At 39.4% G+C, this 19,588-nt stretch overlaps 1 protein-coding gene across 1 annotated transcript in view; it reads left to right on the forward strand.

Moving 5' to 3' along the window:
- The window catches only part of KIF26B (kinesin family member 26B), a gene marked incomplete at its 5' end in the record, with an annotated part of 194,608 nt that overhangs the window by 9,027 nt on the left and 165,993 nt on the right, over positions 1-19,588 (forward strand). The window lies entirely within an intron of this gene.

The raw sequence follows: 19,588 nt of genomic DNA on the forward strand, positions 1-19,588 counted from the left end.
GAACATCTGTAGCTCTTCCTTGTGTGGGAGCACATGAGTCGCCATCACTTATGCCATTAGCTGAGGATGCTGGTTTCATAAGCCAAAAAAGTCTCAGGTCTGACTGGTAGATGTGAACATCAAGTGACTAAGCTGCAACCAGTGCAAAGCAGAAGTTGTATGGGTGGGAGTGCAAGTAAAATGTTTCTGTTGTGGCAGCTCTTTGAACCAAATACACACATCTGTCATGCTTTATTTCAAATTGTTTGATCCTCTTTTGAATTTGTGAAAGTGGCATATATATGTGTGTGACGGGTTTGCCCTTGGCTGGGGGCCAATCCACACACCTGTTCCCTCAAGGATAGGGGAGAGAATTAAAGGGGTAAAGGGGAAAAAAGGACTCGTGGGTTGAGATAAGAACAATTTAATAACTAAACTACAATAATATTGAAAATAATACTATATACAAATATACAAATGAGTAGTAAGTACAAAGTGATACTGCCCTCCCCCCCATGACCAAGGCTCAGCCTGTTCCCGGCTGACGATCCTGGAGCAGGGAGAGTCCCAAAACCGCACTCACGGAATGGAGATAACAGTCTGAGTGTCCCAGACCGAGAGCCCACCGGGGTGTGGGGGGAAAGGCCTTGGGAGAGTGACCACCTGGAGCAAGATGACCCAGAGCAAAAGAGATCCGGAACAAAAAAAAGGGCCAACCTTCCGGAGGGTCCTTACCTATATACTGGGCATGACGGGTATGGTATGGAATAGATTATTGGCCACTTTGGGTCTCAATCCCGAACCTAAGATCAAATCCTGGGCTAGTAACCGGGGCTGTGCTCCCTCCCAGCTTCTCCTGTTTGCAGGCAGCCAGAGAAGCTGAGAGACCTTGGCAGCTGCATAAACATTGCTTGTTATCAGCTTTCTTCTGAGCACAAACCCAAAGCACAGCCTCTTGCTAGCTATTATGAAGAAAGTTAACTCTGTCTCAGCTTAACCCAAGACAATGTGTTTATTAAATAGCTGGCTAAATTTATGCGTAGGCTTTTGGCTAATAGGAAAGACAGAAAAAGAGCTAAAGGTTGGAACTATGCTCAATTAAATTGCTTCTGGTTCCCCAGGTTCATTGTGGCTTCATTGATCTACAAGTGCGGCTCAGTGTCACTGGATAACGATAAAACATATCTGTGATGTGAACTCTGCAATTTATTTACACCTTTTACTGTGCATTATCTATTACTTTGCAAGAAAATTAAGGCTATTGCCAAAAGCAGAGTTTAAGCCTAGTTTTGAAAAACATTTCTAGTTTAAAGCATAGAGAGTGATATTTTCTTTCCTGTAAGAGACAGATAGCTGATAGATAGGGTTTATTCTTGCTTTTCTCCCTGACAGGTTTTAGTCTGCTGGAGCTAGGCAGGGTTCTTGGATGTAAATACAAACCGTAAGAGCGATTTGTCTCTATTTTATTCTTGTATATTTTACTGCGGTGCAACACAGAAGATGAAAAATTAACTCAAATATTATTAAAGAAATTATTCTGAATGCATCAGAAGAAAATGTATAGTCATGTCAGTTTGTAATTGATCAGTCTCTCTGATCCCTGAAGACTTTATGTGAAGCTCATTGCCAACGTGCAGGAGGTAAAAATGGATGTGACATGATTCTCAATTGTACCATATGAGTATATCATGGCAGTGATCAGACAGGTCTGACAGGGAAGAATGTGCTCGGAAAGATTTGTCTGTGTTTGGACTAGCTTCTGTGAAAGTCATTGTGAAGACTTGCAATGTTAGGTAGGTTTGCAAGCTTGTGGAAGATTTCCGATTTCTTTTGCTTTGAACTAATGTAAACTAAAACTATAATTGTTTGTCCTGTTCAACAAATAATATAAGCAGCTGCTATTCATGTGACTTAGCAAAACAATGCAGGTAAGGGTTCCTGACAAATTACAAGAGTATGAGAAGGTGTCTAAAGCTTATCTATTTTATTTTATTTGTAGGTGTAAATGCTAAATGGATTGGACTCGATCTTAAAGGTCCTTTCCAACCTAAATGATTCTGTGATTCTATAAATAAATGATCAAGTTGTTTTCATGTAAAGAAGCACTAGGAGTGAAAAATCTAGTTCTCATGTTGCCAGCTTTTCATTATTCTCTGCCATAGTCAAGTCTCTTCGCCTCTGTAATCCTAAATACTTGGAAGTGCCATTTGCAGCCAGGATTTAGTAGTGATGCTGATTATCTCCTAAGTATTGTCCTGCACTTCAGAGCCTTTGTAAAGAACCTTTTAAACATTGCCAGAGACCAGCTTATCAAGATTTATTCCTACTTTTATGTAAGTAGGTGAAATGCAGATGCCTGGTGTGATGATAGTTAGGACTATCAAGATTTCTGGAAAGTGGCTTGAGAACAGGGGTTATAGGTTATGAGATTTTTTTTTTTCCAACCTCAGCGATGTGGGTTTCTCTGTTTCCTTTTCCATTTACTGCTCAGTGACTTTCATCATATATTGTGAGTATTTGGCTCCTCACCCTGCCCCCTCAATGCCTTGTCTCTGCAGCAGGGACAGTCTGCACTGGTGCAAGGGGCTGTTAGTTCCTGGGCCTCTAGGCATTTTATGATATAATGAATATGAATAATATAGCACCTTATTCCTCATATGTTCTCAAGTAAAGGTGGGTTCAAGTGTGTCAGTGGATGCTTATTGTGGCTGGGTTTTCTTTTGAGCAGGAGGGCACCCATTAGTTACAGATGCTTAACAGGAATAATGGAAGACAATTAATTATTCATTTTTATCTGCTGGATAATTTTATATAAATCATGAGAAAAAAGATTTTTGCTAGCAGCAATAGCACTAACATTCTTGTGTCCAATTTGAATACGTTGAGTAGAAATGCCTCTTTGTAATTTCTTGGAGAATCCATAGATGGTACCACAGACAGACAAAGGACCTGTTGGTAGCCAAAACTCTACTGGACTGGTGTGTGTTCAGGTGATTAGAGAATTTGCTCCCAAGACTTTTAAAATGTTGCACGGACATGGAGTGGGGAAAAATGAAATTCTACCAGGAAACATAATGTAAACTCAACTGAAAGACTTGGAGCAGTAACTGTATAATATTTAGTGGACTTTAAAGTCCATTCTCATAAAAGGACTTAAAATACTTTCAGCATCAAAACTAAACCTTGGTAACACCTTTGAAAGAAACAAACTTTATTGTCCTATGCTTTACATGTTAAGAAGCAGATGTACATGTAAGTGGAAGGATATGCCCAAGACTGATGCTATGCAGTTTTTGCAGAGTTGAGAAAATAACCTTTGCTTCTGTTACAGTCAGGACAAAATGGGACACTCGTCATTTCATATGTGGAAGTTAGATTTTTCTGTGCCTGCCTGGAAGAATCAATATCAGAGTGGATTATGAAACATTATAAGGGTTCACAACAATTTGGAAAAACTTTTGAAACAGAAGAGACTGTCTAAAAATATCTTACTGGTTGATTGTTTTTTATCTTCAATTATGGCTTGAACTCAAATTTTTATCAAATGCAGAGTTCATACACTTTAGCATTTACAACAAGCTGCTACTGTGCTTTTCAAAAAGAAAAAAACTTAAGGGCTTTTCTTTAGAGGGATTCACTTGATGAAAAGAAAAAAACTTAAAAACAAGGGCTTTTCTTTAGAGGGATTCACTTGAAAGCATGCCCTTGGGAAAGAACAGGACTATAGGCATTTTAAATTGACCTCTGAAGTTTTTTAGGTTTTAGCATCGTTGAAGCTTATTCTTTCAACACGCTGTTGAGTCCGGGATATATCTCCTGTTGTTTACTCTGCTTTAATTTCTAATAAAAAATTGAAGCTTATTCTTTCAACAAGCTGTTGAGTCCAGGATATATCTCCTGTTTACTCTGCTTTAATTTCTAATAAAAATAGTTCCAGCAAATAATAAAATTCTGTGGTCCTTGTAGAATGCTCTGCTTCCTTCTAGGGAACCTCCCATAATGCTATTCTGCTGGAAAATTGAGCTCTGAGCTTTGAAACGGTAGACTTTTTTTCTTGAACTTTCATAATCTCTTGGATAGTACATGAAACCCACTGCCTGTAGGGAACACTACGCAGGAATGGGCATTTCAGAGTTAGTCATCTGGGCTGGTCACAGGGTAAAACACACCCATTTTACACGACTTCAGTCGATGTGGCCATTGTGAGCAGAGCAGTTTAGTGGTGGGAAGTATTTGGAGAACTATCCCTGAAGTTTTGGTTTAATGTGTGAATAGTATGAGAATTTAATGGTGTAATGCATAAGCATATTTATTTCACTTCTGATTTTTTTGGGCATGCTTGGTCTGGTTCTTTTTCTTCCATGTCCTTTCCTCTAGGAAGTACTCCTGTGTTGTTTTTCCAAAGGAAATTGCTGAAATCTTCAGGATAGATTCTGATCTGAAATCAGGTTCACTCCACTGGTGACAGAGCATCACCATGCTTTTTGCTTTTAGTAACTGTATGCCATTCTGCTGATATTAAAATCAAAGAATCAGGGTACACTGAGTTCTGAAAGCTAATGTAGAAGGCAGAGTATTTCAACCCCTTTTAAGAATACACACCAAGTAGAAGTTCTAGAAGTGTTTCAGCCTTGGTTCTTTAGTGTCCTACATATGGAATAGTGCTCTACATTTTGAAGCTAGTTCATGCCTGTCTTGTATTCCCTTTGTTCTAGTATAACTGACTGTGCAAGATTACTTAGTAAATGTCTACAGTATACCTTGTGAAAAGGCACATGAGACGTTTTTTCTTCAGTTATCCAGATTACAACACTGCACTTACACCGACCTGTAGTCGGTGATCCTTCTTTTGGCATGTCATGGTGGAACAGAAGATCAGTCCATGATGCTCTGTTAAAAATGAATTAAAATAGAATAAAGACTTCCTTTCAAAAATTGATTTAAAAGTGACTTCTGAAACTATTACATTACAAATCTGGTAAACAATTTGAAGGAGAAAAATCAAAACTTTCCATGTGCAAGTGAAACTTCTCTGTGGAGTGCTGAAAGCCAAAACGAGAACTGAAGATAGCCATGAAACATTTATTACAGTTCATAATGGTTTACTAGAGTTTAGGCACCATTTCAGATGATGAGCGTGTTTGTTGTTCTTATATTTGGACTTCATTAAATGCATTTAATTAAATCTATTGTAAATCTGTTTTATTCCCAGGGGACCAGTTAATGTAATCTTGCTGTTTGCTTATAAAAAGTATCAACCAACAGTTCCTGCACTAATTTTAATCACTGTTTATTTTTAGACCCTGGTGAAGTGCATTTTGTCAGTTTAGTTTATTGTGCAGACTCCTTGGGGCAGTGACTTTTTGTCTTTATTTGTGTCCAGTGTAGAATAAAGCATATATTCATTGTTGCTGTGTTTAGGAAAAAAAATAAAAGAAAAAAGTAATAGAGAAGTGCTGTTTGAAGGTTATCTATGCTGACTTTTATGAGGAAGAAATAAATGTAGCTATAAGACTTGACTGTATACTTTCAGACAATTTTTATAAGCTGATGTTCTCTCTTAACCATTTGGCTTTTGACTGTTAAGATATTTTAAGTTTTACAAGCAGTTTGTTTTGTTGTTCTCTCCTGTCTCTTAGGCTGCCAACAGGAAAAGTGATTAGGGTACGTAAAGAAACAAGAACAAAAATTAGCAAATATTAGTCAGAAAAATTAAGAAATAATAAGCCTACAAAGAGACAGAAATTAAGAAAACGACAAGGGCCTTAGATGATTCACAAAGTACGGATCTATTCGAGATTAATTTATTGCAGAGACAGGCAATAATGTATAACAAACTGGAAGAACGTGCTGTGTATGTAATTTGAATAAATTTTGCTTTGAAAATATACACAAAATGTACCTATGAGCAAACAGTAAATAATTGTCAGTATTTACTGTGCTTACTGCATTTCGAAGTTAAACACATTAGGTAGTAAAATGTGTAAGACTTTGCGTATGGCTGTCACTTTTTGTCTTTTCAGCCTTTCTCTTAGACAAGAAATGGCTGATACAGAATCCTTAAAGCTGTATGGAGTGTACCCTTGGTTTGATCTAGGTTCTGTTTTACTGGACAATTAAGTGGCTATTTATTTGTCCACCCAAAATTCTCATGATAGGTTATACTGATGGAATCTGAACGAATATCCTCTTTGAGGGATGGTTGCCATTTGTTAGTGCTGCTAACACTATGGAAGTTCAATTTTTCCCTTTCCTGCCTTTTCAAAAAGTGCCGTAGAGCACAGCCAAACTAAAGACAGTGCCTCTTCTGCTCTATTACTCACTTTTCAGAACTGTGCAGTTTTGAAAATATGCATGTCTGTAGTTCGTAGCTTCCAAACTGACCACTGATTTTTTTTTAGTGCCATCTGAGAAAAGTAAAGGAGTTATATGTCTCAGTCTTGTCTAAAAAGGAGATTCATCTAAAATCAGTAGCGAGGAGAAAATATTGTTCTTCATCTGACCTTATTTAGCCTGTCAGGAGAGCTGGGGATTGGTATGAATCACTCTGCAAGTGAATGTGCACGAATGTGCTGAGAACGGACAGTCAGCATGCTTAAAGTTCTCAGTGTGCAAGGGCCCTGAGGTGAAAAGTGGGAGTATGATCTTCATACAGTGAAGCTGTCACAGTGAAGATGGATTATGATGGTTCCTGCAGACCAAAATCCAGATTCCATGTACTGGGGAAAGATCATTGTGTGTACTTGAAATAAATACTGGGTCAGCTTCAGGTAATGTAATATTCACCCAGCTCCTGGAAAACCATGCTTGGCTTGGATCCCTTCAAGACTTGCAGGTTGAAAATGGCCAGCTGAAGGAAAAAAATTAGAGTGAAAATGTGACAGAAGTTGCAGCAAGTGAGGAGACAGAAAACCACATTTAGCTTGGAGTATAGACTAGAAGTATATGTAAAAAGCTGAGAGCATGTTTAGGGCTGTGCAAGAAATATCCATCCCATCCAGCAGAGTACTGTAGCAAATGCACAGCCTGATGCTCCCAAGCTGACCTCCTCTGCTGTGCCATTGAGAGGTGGCCAGAACACAGAGAGGCCCAGTTCCTAACAGTTTACAATGTGCACCAACAGAGCTTAATTTGGTGTTCAGCTGGGGATCTGCTCCTCTTCTTGCTTTCATTAGCAGAGAGGGCAGTAAATCTAGAGCAAACAGAAGACACCATAGCATCACTTGGCATGTTGTCAGCCCATAGAATTCACCACAGGAAGCAGTATCCAAGTCAAACGCTTATAGTTGAGTGATTTTTATGACTACCAATAACAGTTGTAGCTGTGTGAACTAAGGTGGTAAGGCAATCAAACCTATGCCTTAAGGCATTCACCTTCAGGGCCAGGAAGGAACTGTTTCTGTCCAGTTAGTGGTCTCATTTGAAGGCTCTTCTGGCACCTTTTCATGTATTCCTGTTAAAAATGATGGTGGTTGCCGTCATAAAATAATTTTAAAACCTCAGCGGGACATTTTTGTTATTAACATGAAGGTAAGACAGGTGTTCGTGTATTGTGACAGATTAGAAAGACCAACCTTGTTAAATTTATAGAGAGGTCACTCCTGCTGATGCACAGCTTCTGCCTGGTTTTGGTGTGGGTTTTTTATTTTCTCTTTAGCAACTGCATACTGATTCCTCTGGAAATGAGGCAATTTCATGGTGGCTCCCATTAACACTGATAACTGTGAAATTAGCAATTGCTACATCTCCATGTTGGTACCATGAAAGAAGGAACACCTGCAAGGGACTATTAATAGTAGGGACAGAAAAGGGGAAGGCAACTACACAAAGCCAAAGGGTAATGCAATTCAGCATGACTGTTAAATTGTGAGATGGTGGATTAAGCCGTGGTTTGTGCAATTTACTGCAAAGGTGGCAGTTTTCAGCATGGAAGTTGAGGCTAAACGCTGTTTCCCTGTGGGAAAAGAGGAACACGATATTATTATGCTTTTTGACTTGAGAGGTTGGCTAGCGTTGAGGTCTTGCACGGTATTTGCATTGAAAGGATATGCTGTTGTCTTCTGAGGAATGTATCAACATCTCTGCTTGTGGGAACGAAATAAGAGCGTTTCCTAGGCAAGTGCAAGCTCAGAGTTATGAGCCTTTTCCAGCTGGAATTCAGCACCCTGAAAGTGCTTTTCTTGCAACACCACTCTGTTGGTACTCGTTTTTACTTCTGCACGTATTCTGTGCATTTTTGGACCAAGGAATAGCCAATACCCCGCGTTTATGTTTAGCCCCACTGAACCCTTCTGAACATACGGTGTGACTTTTGAGCAGATCTGCATTCAGCCTTGTGTAATGGCTCCAGTTTTGGCTATGCTAGCCTAATCTAAGTCTTGGGACTCAGACACGTGGTCATCTTGATAATTTTTAGGAAGCTTACTAAAACATGGTAACTGTGAATGCATGTTCATAGTTCACAGTAAATTCAAGATAATTTGACTTGGTTTCTTTGACTTAACTCTAGAAAAGTGATTGTAAGATAAATCACTATTAGCTTGTATTTGCCACAGGCTAAGTGTGTGCATATGGACAGTTGTTATGACTCAGCACAGCAACTTATTTCTGTGCCTGAGCCCTCAGCCTCATACAATCAGTTAGCATTCGGAAAGCAAACAGGTTCCTTGGCAGTGTTACAAATGACGAGTTGAATGATTCACCTGAATATGTGCAACTTCAGTCATATTAATTTCCTTGTGAGCATTTAAGATGATATCAACATTTTGAGAACTGAATTTCATGCAGAAAACTGGGTACTTGCAGTTCTAAACACTTTCTGTGGAATTGAGCTCAAACAGAGGAAGTGGAAAAGATGCTTTCGTCTTCTGGAATGAAACAAATTGCTCTTTTTAAGATGAGAGATCTTACTGGAATGCAGGTAATACACTGGAAGATGTGTTGTAGCATTGGTTAAGCTAAACTGAAATGGGGGGAAGGGACGTGTCAACTTAATGGCTAGACACTAAGATCTGACCACAGTATTTCTTTTTTAAAGCATTCTTTGCTGCCTGCAGGTTTCAGTAGGTTTTCATAAGAGCTGGGAGTACATGGAGCCTTGGACCTGTCTTGAGAGATGCAAATTGAAGAGTGTTCAAATGTGCACCTTAAGTTTTATTCCACTAAAGGATGGATCAGGATATATGAGGTGCTCCTCGGAATCCTTTCAGATGATGAGTTGTTAATATTTCATTGAGGCAGCAGAAGAGAAAGCTGCATAAGCAGTATTAACAATCATTGGTGTCAGAGGTTAACTTTTATTTAATCAGTTTTAAAAAATGTACTTCTATGTGAAGATGATTTAGGAAAGTGTATGGAAAAAGTAACTACAGAATAAATCTTTAAACTTTAGAATATTTAATGAGATGAGAAAGATTTCTCAGTCTCTCTCAAATTTCCCAGGCTTCTATATTGCTTGGACCAAAATGTGCCTGGCTTCTAAATGAGTTCACTCTTCTCTTCAAGCAATTCTTTTGTGTTTGTCCAAAAGTTCATGCCTGATGCAAGGTTCAAGTCCTTTGGCTCCTGCCTTTATAAGGTATGTTACTGATAGTCTCACAACCTAACACACAGAGAAAACATTTTCTGTTATTGGGGTATCTGTCAGCACTGGTGTAATTAAACCTTTGGCAGCAGTTTATAGAAAAGTTGATATTCATAATTTCTTTCTGATGGGGAAGCCATTGGAATGGTACCAGTTTGTAAGTAGATTCAAACTGTTTGCTAGATCCTTGGAGATCAAACCAATGCACCTTTCCATGAGCAGCTGGGTAAGAGACTGGTCAGACATGTAGTGATCTTACCCCTCAAAAATGTCAGATCTTGAGGTGTGGGCTGAATTGCCTTATGCTATGTTCTTATGCAATAATCATTGCAGGAATCTCTGAGCCTCTCCATTTTTTTTCATACTGGAAATTAAGCAGTTCTCTGTCCTCATGTTTTCATGGTAGAACTTGATCATATGTCTTTAAAATAAAGACTGATGATCTGGTTCATACACCTATGTGTGGAAAAAACTAATGGTGTTTTTTACTGCTTACTCTCTTGCTAGCTATTGAAAGAGGTTGCTTTCTGGGTCAATAATGCCATTTAAGTTAAGCCCACATGCTGACACACTTTGGTAGCTTCTAGAGCTGTTCTTGTCAACTGACAAGTGAAAGGTCAATGGCTTGCGGATTGCTGTTTGCGATAGGGAAACAGCTACAGTAAGATTTGAACTTATGATGTCTTGATGTTGCTGGCAGGCTAGTGACTGATCAGAGAAATGAAAGTTTGTTCTCATAACAAATGTATTACTCCTGTACTCAGTGAACTAGAGAGACTTGTGTCTCAGCTTCAAAAGTGCAATCACTTCATTGAGCTGCTGCCTCATGTGGAGATAGGCAGAAGTGAGACATGCCCGTCTTTCACGGTCCACACACACTCTTCATTGCCCCACTAGTTTTAGCACAATGAGCCTGGCTGCTGAGGTCTCAAAAAGTAGCTGATGCAACAACTGATTACAGTGTGGTTGCTGAATGTGGATGTATGAAATCAGCTTTAAGTGAGCCATACAAAAGAAAGGCCCTTTCTCGTGTAAAATGTTACTGCTCTGATAGCAAGTAACATTCATAGTAGAAAAAGATCAAATTAATTTCCAGCTGCACAGCTTTAGAATGCAGCAGCAGGGCATACAGGTATTTAAGAGAATTAACAACTTTATTAAAGTAGATTAAAAAAGAAACTTCTGAAAGCTAGAGGCAACCTCAGTTTTCCCAGAGATTGCCATGTTGTTGTCATTGTCTTGACAAGAAAAGCAGCAGTTTTATTGTGTTGCTGCACAGTATGTTTTTGCATTGCTGAAATGCCTAGAGACACAAAATTGAGACCAGAACCTCTCTTTGCTAGCTGCTGTTCCTATTTTTCATTTGCAAAGTATGGGGATATACCAGCTGCGAAACCCTACATTGCTGTTCTGTCCACAGAGACTTGGCTGGTGGAGCTTCATGAATGAGGGGTGTATTTGGGTCTAGCCGCTGCTGCTTTGCTGCTTTCCTCACAAGGAATAGCTCACAGCATTGCAGGGGAAGTCATTGCTTGCAAGTCTGCTTCACGGGGGCAGTTCTGGGGTGTGGAGGGTGAGCAGACTTGCATCCCAGGATGGGTATCCTGCTTGTGGCTTCCTTGGAGAGGAATAAGAGAGGATGGCATAATCCTGAATGGACATTGGGAAACATCGAGGGTATTGAGGAAGGTGAATAATGATAGCTATTGTGTTTTTGTAAATGGTGGAGACCTTACCTTTCAGAAAATAGTTTGATAATGAAGTAGTAGTCAATAAATAATTCTTGCAGGCTATGATACTCAGACTAAAGGAATGCTGCAGACTAGAATTTGCAAACTTCTGTACAAGGGTTAACTTCACTCAAGGTAGATATCTGCTGTCCTGAATTCGCTGAGCCTGCTTCAGATGATGTAATTTGCCATTCTCTAATATGTTTTTCCTCTGTTTTCTTTTCTACTTAATATATCGGTACAAAGTTGAGTGAGCAAGAAACAGACTTGGTCAATACTATCTCAGACTCAATATGCTGAGTCTTTCTGATGTAGACAGAGCCCTTCCATGGATTACTTAGTTCAGGAGGGCACTGGCAAACTGAGAAAAGTGAATTCACTACTAAGCCAGGTCAAAATGTCTATGTCCTTCATGTCTCAGTGGTGGAGGTTGCTTGGGAATGTGCATCAACTTACATTTACCAAGTTATAGTCTGTATGGAATTTGCTGATCAGGCAAATGAACCATTGTCACAGGCGTAATAGAACAGATTTCCTGTTTTATAATAAAGCTTTCATTGTTGCCAATGCAATTCTTATTCGATATTTTTTTTTAAGGAGAATGCCCTCAAGATATAACTCACAGATTTTCAAACAAAATTCTTATTCGATATTTTTTTTTTAAGGAGAATGCGCTCAAGATATAACTCACAGATTTTCAAACAATGTTGTTGCTCTGTATGGTTTTGGTCTTGTTTTTGCTTTGCTTTTCAGTTCAAAAGCTAAGGCAAGAAAATGCACTGAGTGAATGAGTGAAAGTGAGAGAGAGACTACTATATGGCAGAGAAAATAGCGTCTATTTAAAATGGAAAATACAACATTAAAAAATTAAACAATACTGCTTTGTAAGGCAGAATGCTTACAGTAGAGAAATCAATAATTATTGGTATGTCTGATCAGTTGTTGGATCAGCCTCTTAAGTAGCTGATCTTAAGACGTTAAGTGTTTTGTTGTAACATATTTCATTTAGCAGTATGGGCTCTTGAGCGGAACCAAGTGTATCATAGTGGTTCTGCAGGGAGGATGTGCCCATGTCTGCACAAATTGGGATTTCATCTGTGCTGAGAAGCGCGCTGGATCTGTGTTAAATAGCTGTCTCATTTGTAGAGGGACATGGGAGGTGGCTGCAACAGTCAAAGGTCATCTTTCTTTTGGACAGCAGGAAGCTGGAGGTTGCAATTAAGCTGTAGGTGCTGTCATGGTAACTAAGTAATGTTTAAGTAAAAGTAGTTTCTGCTGAATACAGTTGGACTCTTCCTTGTTAAATGCAAAGCATAATCAGCATTCTTGCCATCCTAGTGATTCCCCCTTTGAGAAACTTCACTCTTTCTAAAGTGTACTGTTTTGTGTTTAGACGCAAAATCTGTGCCATTACAGTAACTCCTTCTGTTAAATCAATATTTCAGATTTTGTGTGCAAATTTGAATAAAGCAGGAGCAATGCATTCCTAGGAAACCCACCCTAGAGTTTCAGTATTCACAATGAACAGTGAGTTGCCTTTTCCAAGCGGTATTTGGTATGCCTACATCCAAGAAAGAGTTTGAATGCAGCAGACGTTGTGCATGTCCTTTTTCAGCCTGTCCCTAATAGAACACATTCTTTTGATGTGGAAGGACTATCAGGAATTGCTGTCTTGCTCACACTGTGTGTATGAGCGGTTGCAATGATCTCGAGCTACAGCAGCTTAGTATTCTGCTATGAGAGAAAAAGGTCACAATCAAATGGCAAGATGCTGTAAGGCTACGCCAGTGCCCTTAGCTACAGGAACGTGCTACCGTTTCAAAATTGTTTTTTTCTAAAGGTGTATTCTTATTCTGAATAATTCCTTAAATGTCACCTCTGTAGTAGTGAGTGATTTGCGACAGATGCAGAGTGTGTCCCTGGTGCTCCGTGGTATATTAAAGACGACTGACTTGGCAAATCCTCATCGCTTTCAAGTTGCTCTTATTGAATGGTGTAATTGTTCCTTTTTGCCCTGTGAAAGATGTGTTAGAATTAATTTGATAGTTGTGTGGGCAGCAAAAGATTCCTCTTTATTCTACCCTCAAAACCCCACTTCATCTTACTGGTAGTTCAGTAAACCCTCCATCAGCTTTATGTCAAAGCATTTGAAGCTGTATTTAACAATGGTATTTGAAACTGACTCTTAAGTATTTCCCTTTCCTATTTTCACAAGCTAACCTCTCCCAACCGCACTCTAAAATTATGAAAATGAAATATAGCAAATGTCAAAATATCCACATTTCTCTTTTTGTCACTGAGCACAGTGGATTGCAGCTGTCACCTTGTCCTTTGAATGCTGCCACACAGAAATTTATGCTGCACTTCTTTGTTACTGCACAGAACTTAGTGCAGAGCTTCCATGTTAGGCAAAAGGGATGAAGTCAGTCTTTCCAGAGGAGCTCAGATAAAACAGACAAATTGTAGGAGGAGGACCTACTTATTGATACATTCCCTTGTTGAGGGATGCCTTCTCTAGATGAAGCAGGACTCCTATATTCCCTTCATTAACTTCTGCTGAAGAGACTCAAGAAGTCTCAGCTCCTGCTCTGTTTGATTTCCGATGCTGCTTCCTATAGGCAAGTTACTTGAATCCCACTGAAATTTGTAGTGGCTGGGAAGCTGGTGCCTTACTGAAGACTTTTGTCTTGCAATCCACCATACTGTCACATCTGACAGTGAGCTCCTATACACTAAAAAAAGTGGAAGAAGTCTTTGAGTTTTCAAAATTAATGTGTAAATTAGAGTTCTTGCCTCAGTCTCTAAGAATTGGTGGGAGTAGGTCAAGCTCAGGAAAGGTAGGATTGCTTAGTTCTCAGGAAAGATTTGGTATTCTACACGTGTGTGTAGAAGAAAGATGTTTTAATGATGTACTGTGAGATGCCTCTCCCAGTGCTTGTTTCATCACTCCCATAGACCAAACTGTCCTTGAGCCAAACAGGAAGACTAACTTTATCTTGTTATGACTGAGAGTAAACTGTGAGCCAAAAGGAGTTGTACAGAAGGTAAAAGATTAATATTTTGAAAGAGCCAGAACACCTGATTGTGCGTAATGGAAAACTTGAAATTAAGCTGCTAAGCTTTAGTTCTAAGCAGGTTTATAGCCATTTCTGATGGTTTTGGTGTGCTAAAGCTTTGAGAGAGGTATCCTTTAGAGCTTCCCTCAACTCATCTTTTAAAGGTGAGTCTTTAAGAAGAACCTTTTTTCTTGGTTAATGTAGACATTTGCTGTCTGAAATAAGCCAGGAAGTAATTTCTTCAGTATTTATTGGGCAGAAAATTCAGTGCTGCTCCGATTCAAGGTTGGACTGCCAAAGAAGTAATTCATGAGTGTGTGTGTGTTTATGAAAGAGAGCTTTCTACCTTCAGTTAGTGAGCTTCTCTCCAGAGATTAGGATCTGTGGACACTGAGGATTGCTTTATAGTGGATTTAAACACAGATTTGCATCTTGAATTTGGCTTCACATATGGATACATTTCATGTGTTTCTATGCATCCTGTTAGTTTGTTAGTCATTGATGTTGGCTAGATTTTGGGGATGTTCCTGAACTACCTCCAGAGCAAAGGATGTTTCACATCTTTAGTAAATGCTAACTTCTATTTGTACAGTAATTTCAGTTGGGATTCCTCAGGAGATTTAAAAACATTAACGAGCTTGGCTGTAAAATGCCCTTACGTAAATAAAATTAACATCATACTGCATGATGTCAAGTCATGCACAGAGCGACTCTTTAATTGGAACAGGAAGAGAATCAAGCCTGGCTGGCACCTGTAGTTTAACTGCAGAGCCATCTTTTTTCTATGAAGTAGAGAATTTAAATCATGACTTATCTCCAGCTCTTGCTATACTGTCAAAACGCAGTGAAAGAGGAGGTTAATGGATCCCTTGCTTTTATGAGACAAGAGAAAAAAATGGGGCTTTGGAAGGGACATCTGTCTTGTTCCATGTGCACTTAAAAGGTTTTTATTGAGTCATGAAAGGTTGCGTTGTTCCGTGCTTGTCTTTTTGTTGCTTATCCAGGCAGTGATGTGCTGCCAACAATTCAATGAAGGAATTTCTCAAAATATATCCTATTAACTGATCTTAAACCTCATGTATATGGTATGTGGGCACTCACAGAAAAGAAAGGAAGGAGATTTGATGAGTCTCTTCTTTTTTTCCCCCTTAAATCCAGAAATGGTATCCAGTGAGAGAGGCAGTGACACTGAAAAAACAGCTTCATGTGAACTGTACTTGCCAGGCATACATTATTGGGGGTGAGGGGGGGAAGCTCCAAAACCCCCCCAAACCTGAGTTTGTTAATATTTGAAGTGCGATTTTTCAACTATGTCTTTTGAACTGGGATGGGAAAAAAAAAATCTCTAAGAGCTTTGGAAATGTCCATTCTATGAGTATTTTTCCTTAAATGCTTGATATATCCTGGGTGCCTTTGCTCAAGGTTGTGTATGTGTGAACTTCAATGAGCACTGTCTGTGGAGAAAGGGATAATGGGAAAGGGTACTGACTGGAGGACAAAGTAAATGAGATGGTAACATTACCTCCAAAGCCCACTTAAGTTTGGTATAATAGTTTAAATGATTTCTACACTCTCCAATCAAAAGAAAGAAATGCGATAGAACTGACTCAAGGTCAGTAGTCTCTGGATATATGAATTATCTGGCCTTTGTGCCCCCTACTTTATGTATATGTATTGGACTCTGGGAATAAATGAGGTTTTATTAGGCCAATATTGTGTGTACATGTCTAGTGAGGTACTCAGCCTGTTGATTGACCCAGATGTACAAATTTGTGCAGTACAAACAATACTCTGATAAGTACTCATCATAAAAAAGTTCCCAGCCTGGCCCAGAATTTGGCATAGCACTGTTTGCCTTTCATTTCCACTGGCTGCGTGACCGAAGAGATGATTCCATAATTAAATATCAAATTCTAGTTTGTTATCGCATTGATACAAGGAAAAGAGCAACAGAGTGACTTGAGGAACTACTTGAAGCAAACCTTGATGTTCTGCTTGAGGTTATGAGTGTTGCAGTATCACTAGGTACTTGTGTGGGCTTTTACCTGTATAGTACCAAGTGGTGTTGCAGGCTTCCCAGATAAGGAACAGTAGAATGTTTGAAATTCAGGGAAATATTTCAGCTTTCATTGCTTCTGGAGACATTTTACTGTTGAAAAATCCCACTTTGGCAGACAAAGTCAGCAAGTGCTAAAACTGGAAACCATTTGTAGATTAGGAAATCCTGGACGGTAGTTTAAGCCAGTTCTTATTTTGTCTTAATTTGTCTATGTCTTGTGTTAGGTAAAATAAAGTGTGTTCCCATTTTGGTATCCCTGTAATACACTGTCAGCTGAGAAGGGACCCTGCTGAGGCAAACAGTAAATCAACGGAGCTCAAGGACAGACAGTGCACTTGGGAGTTTAGTTCTGAGAGAGTTCATGCTGAGGAATGGATTTTTGCCCAGGAAGTGTGCCAGCCTGGGTAAGGAAACCAAGCGGTGGTGCTGGACCCTCAGGATCAAGAGGGTGCTCAACAAGCCCAACATGCCCCATTATGAGTGTCCATCCAGGGCAGCTCAGGGAGGGCTCTCTGACGTGGCTGTTTGTGCTGGAGTGCTGCTTTTCACAGATAATACATCAATAGCAATGTCAACAGTATCTTCCTGTTCTCTGCAGCAAAGCAAGGGGTGTGAATGAACAGGAAGGAGAGCTGCTGCCTCTCCAGCAAGCTCTGGTGGTCAGTACCACCCAGATGTTCCACAGCTTGCAGTTTGAGCAGCTGACCATCCCTGTAGTACTTGGACTGGTGTGTAGGATGCGCAATAAAGTAGCAGTAGTAGCAAAAAGCATACATTAACATAGAAACAACCCCCTTCTGCATTTGTCCATAGTATATGCAATTCCTAAAAGGAATATTGTTTAGCTCTCTTCTCTCTGTCTTGTGGTTAGTGTGGTACTCCACAAATACAGAATTTGTAAGTATATTTGATTATTTCCAGCTTCTTATTCAGTTCCTTTGCATTTTACTGTATGAGATTGTGACCTAAATACAGGCTTTGTAAGACCTTCATCCCCATTTTTAAAAAAGCGTTAACATTCCATTTGCAGGCTAGTATCTTTTTCTCTTTGAGTGCATAGCTGAAGGGGAACGGTTTATATTTGTACCTTTCTAAAAGAATCTCATGTGTCTTTGGTAAGCAAGTGAGTATTTGATTATTTTGGAGTGCTTGTATTTAAGAACCAGTTATTCAAATGCTTATGAACCAAGCATCTCATCAGCTTCTGAGGAAGCTTGCGACTAATACTTTTCAGGAAATGTCCGCAATCAGTTTGAGACTGCTCTGTTTGCTTTGTGCTGTTCACATCAATATGACTTGTGGATATGGACATGGATCACCTGACAGTCTCTGTAATCGCAGAAACCATTTAGTTACAGCTTTTATGCCCATGTCATGATGGATTTTTTTTCTGTGTGTCCCAAACACAAAGACACACAAATCCTTTCCTGTTTTGCAGTTGGCTGAAATGTCTCTCTCAAACCTCACCATCTTGCAAATTGAGGGGATCTGACACCAATAGAAATGTGTGGCATTGGTTTTAGAAATTCATATTTAGAGCTGCTAATCTTTGTTTGGCAGAAGATAGAGAGGTTATGATTGCAACCGAGATTGCAGTGGAGATAAGTCAACTCATTAGCTTCCGAACTGCTGTCAGGTTGTCATGGGAATGAGTGACACTTGCTGGTGATACTGTCAGCAATGGCAGTTGATTAATGATGGCCCATCCCTGATTGCAGGTATACGAATTGGATGGTCTAAGATGAGGTTAGGTTTATTGGTGTACTCTGCTCTGAAGGGAGAGCTTTTTAAATCTGTCTGCTTAGCAGTTCCCAACATGGTAGCTGATGAAATTGTTTTCAGGATAATTTGAGGGGATAGGGCAGAATCTTGTGCTAGTTTACTGTAAATATAAATAGCCAAGTCAACAAAAATTACGGAAAACTTGAGGAAATTATTGTTTAGCGAATTCAAGTGTATTGGGTGTCCCAAGCTGACATACATATGTTAGCAGAACACTGAAGAACAAATGCCAGTTTGCCTGCTACTGGAAATGTAGGGAGGTATCATGGCAGCCAGCCTAAATTCTTGTGTTTTAACAGTAGTATGAGATGATTTAAGTCCAGGATTTCAGCTATAGCCTTCTGAGAGCACTGCTCATTCAATAGGGTGAATTAGTATATTAGAAAGGTTTGGTGTGTGACTAACATGACAGGGGCACTTTCAGCAATTTACTTGTTCCTCACAAAATGGAGTGGTTAGTTCAGCATTCCTGTTCCTGAAGTATTATGGTTGATTCACCTACAAAAATGTAAAATAAGTATAAACTCTTAGATTATCTTCTTAGTCGTAGTAGAATGGGTAACAAATCTCTACAAAAGGAACAGAGGTGACTTGATAGTTGGTCTAAAAAATGTTGCCATATCATGTTGTGGAAATAAAGCACGTCTAAGTGGAAAAAGAACTACAGGATGATCTCAAGTACTTTTCTTGATGTGCCTCACGAAGCTGTTCTGTTGTTGTTACTGGGGTGATAAGGGTAGGCATGAGAACTGAAACTGAACAGGTGAGAAACTGGTTCTTGCAAACTTTTTGCAGGGGGAAGGAAGCAGTGCCTTGGGTGATTTCTAACAACAATTTGGGAAGGTTATTTTTTGGCATATGTTGCAATTTTGTGACATGCATTGGTGAACAAAAGCTATTTGTGGTTGAAATGAGGGAAGGAGGAAAAGGAGGTTGTTAGGAACTGCCTGGAGTACAATAGATGACATCACACCATTGTAGATTCATGCAGAAGTAATAGTCAAGAAACTGAAATCAAAGTTTTGAGGAGGTGCTTCAGTGGGCTGACCCAGCTTCCTTTGAAGTCAACAAAGATCTTTCAGTTAATTTGAGGAGAGCTGGGTTGAGTCTGGTTGAACTCTGTTTTCCCAGACAATGAAAGGCTGAGATGAGGCTTCCTAATAGGGGAAAAAAATGTTAAATGGGCCATCAGAAGAACGAAATCATGGATGTTTAAAACCTTTTAAGACAGCCAATGAAAGTGATTGGTAACGATCTCAATTTTTCAGAGATATGATAAATAGTCTAGGATCTCAAGGGACTCCTATGCTGCATACTGGCTTTTCTGGAGAAAGGGCAACAAAAATACTTAATGTGCTAGTGCTGTGATACTTTACAAAGGAAAGCAAGTGTATTTTTA

Source organism: Pterocles gutturalis, unplaced genomic scaffold (genome assembly GCF_000699245.1).
Source record: "Pterocles gutturalis isolate BGI_N339 unplaced genomic scaffold, ASM69924v1 scaffold730, whole genome shotgun sequence".
Lineage (NCBI taxonomy): Eukaryota > Metazoa > Chordata > Aves > Pterocliformes > Pteroclidae > Pterocles > Pterocles gutturalis.